At 53.9% G+C, this 2500-nt stretch overlaps 1 non-coding gene across 1 annotated transcript in view; it reads left to right on the top strand.

The window, feature by feature from the left end:
* Positions 1–1379: 1379 nt before the first annotated feature.
* Positions 1380–2500, top strand: part of LOC144420318 (small subunit ribosomal RNA) — a 1809-nt gene continuing 688 nt past the window's right edge. Inside the window, exon 1 of the ribosomal RNA XR_013474671.1 lies at positions 1380–2500. This exon is cut by the window's right edge and continues 688 nt beyond it. This is a non-coding gene — a ribosomal RNA (small subunit ribosomal RNA).

Here is a 2500-nt window from a genome sequence, read left to right on the forward strand (position 1 = left end):
GCTGCGTCGCCGGCATCGGCGTCGAAAGAAACCGAGCCGAAAAAAGTTAAAGTACAAACGTGCAAGCATACTAACCTAACCCTAGGTAAGGCATGTCAGAGCGAAAGACAGTAATTTCGAATGAGCCAAGAAAGAGCGGTGCGGGGCCGGTCGGAGCGCACCCTTTTCTCGGTGGCTGGCGGGCGAGAGAGTGCTGCGTCGCCGGCATCGGCGTCGAAAGAAGCCGAGCCGAAAAAAGTTAAAGTACAAACGTGCAAGCATACTAACCTAACCCTAGGTAAGGCATGTCAGAGCGAAAGACAGTAATTTCGAATGAGCCAAGAAAGAGCGGTGCGGGGCCGGTCGGAGCGCACCCTTTTCTCGGTGGCTGGCGGGCGAGAGAGTGCTGCGTCGCCGGCATCGGCGTCGAAAGAAGCCGAGCCGAAAAAAGTTAAAGTACAAACGTGCAAGCATACTAACCTAACCCTAGGTAAGGCATGTCAGAGCGAAAGACAGTAATTTCGAATGAGCCAAGAAAGAGCGGTGCGGGGCCGGTCGGAGCGCACCCTTTTCTCGGTGGCTGGCGGGCGAGCGAGTGCTGCGTCGCCGGCATCGGCGTCGAAAGAAGCCGAGCCGAAATAAGTTAAAAGTACAAACGTGCAAGCATACTAACCTAACCCTAGGTAAGGCATGTCAGAGCGAAAGACAGTAATTTCGAATGAGCCAAGAAAGAGCGGTGCGGGGCCGGTCGGAGCGCACCCTTTTCTCGGTGGCTGGCGGGCGAGAGAGTGCTGCGTCGCCGGCATCGGCGTCGAAAGAAGCCGAGCCGAAAAAAGGTAAAGTACAAACGTGCAAGCATACTAACCTAACCCTAGGTAAGGCATGTCAGAGCGAAAGACAGTAATTTCGAATGAGCCAAGGAAGAGCGGTGCGGGGCCGGTCGGAGCGCACCCTTTTCTCGGTGGCTGGCGGGCGAGAGAGTGCTGCGTCGCCGGCATCGGCGTCGAAAGAAACCGAGTCAAAAAAAGTTAAAGTACAAACGCGATGCTAATGAGCGAGCCGTTGTCTCGACTAATATGTAGGGGGCGTTCGATCGAGCGTCTGGCTTGAGCGCTTGTCGGCCTAGCAGAACGGTCGCATTGTTATGCCCGGGTTTTAGGCACCGCTGCAGGCGGCCGGCAGAGCTCTTGTTTGTGCGAAACTGAATGGATCGAGCCCGAGAGAGGGCGAGCAAAGAAAAAACGCAAATCGCTCCGCCTGGCACTGCCGGCGAGAGCGTGGACGTCGCGGCCAGCGACTGTCGAAGCTGAGTACGGCCGCAGGCGATCGCCTCGGTCTTAAACGAATGCGACGAGCACGCGCCGGGCGGCCCAGCAAGGGCCGAGCGCAGCTGTCGCAGCTATCTGGTTGATCCTGCCAGTAGTGATATGCTTGTCTCAAAGACTAAGCCATGCAGGTGCAAGTACGAGTTCTCGTAAAGCGAAACTGCGAATGGCTCATTAAATCAGTCTTGGTTTATTTGGTCTCGTAAGCGAAGTGGATAACTGTGGTAATTCTAGAGCTAATACATGCATTAAGCGCCGACTTCGGGAGGCGCGCTTTTATCAGATCAAAACCGACCGGGTTCGTCCTGTGACGTTTGATGACTCTGGATAACCACGCGGATCGTACGGTCTCTGCACCGACGACGTATCATTCAAGTGTCTGCCCTATCAACTGTCGAAGGTACGCTACGTGCCTACCTTTGTGATAACGGGTAACGGGGAATCAGGGTTCGATTCCGGAGAGGGAGCCTGAGAAACGGCTACCACATCCAAGGAAGGCAGCAGGCGCGTAAATTACCCATTCCCGACACGGGGAGGTAGTGACGAAAAATAACAATACAGGACTCTAACGAGGCCCTGTAATTGGAATGAGTACATCCTAAAACTCTTAACGAGTATCCATTGGAGGGCAAGTCTGGTGCCAGCAGCCGCGGTAATTCCAGCTCCAACAGTGTATGCTAAAGTTGTTGCGGTTGAAAAGCTCGTAGTTGGATTTTGGGCGAGCGCCGCCGGTCCGTCGCAAGGCGTGTCACTGGTTGCGTTCGCCTCACCTTCGGTTCTCCGTCGGTGCTCTTGACTGAGTGTCGGCGGTGGCCGATAAGTTTACTTTGAAAAAATTAGAGTGTTCAAAGCAGGCTGTTCGCCTGCATAGTGTTGCATGGAATAATGGAATAGGACCTCGGTTCTATTTTGTTGGTTTTCGGAGCACGAGGTAATGATTAAGAGGGACAGACGGGGGCGTCCGTACTCTGCCGTTAGAGGTGAAATTCTTGGATCGGCGGAAGACGAACTACTGCGAAAGCATTCGCCAAGAATGTTTTCTTTAATCAAGAGCAAAAGTCAGAGGTTCGAAGACGATCAGATACCGTCCTAGTTCTGACTATAAACGATGCCAACTAGCGATTGGGAGGCGTTACCATGACGACCTTTCCGGCAGCTTCCGGGAAACCAAAGTCTTTGGGTTCCGGGGGAAGTAT

Source organism: Styela clava, chromosome 2, assembly GCF_964204865.1.
Source record: "Styela clava chromosome 2, kaStyClav1.hap1.2, whole genome shotgun sequence".
Lineage (NCBI taxonomy): Eukaryota > Metazoa > Chordata > Ascidiacea > Stolidobranchia > Styelidae > Styela > Styela clava.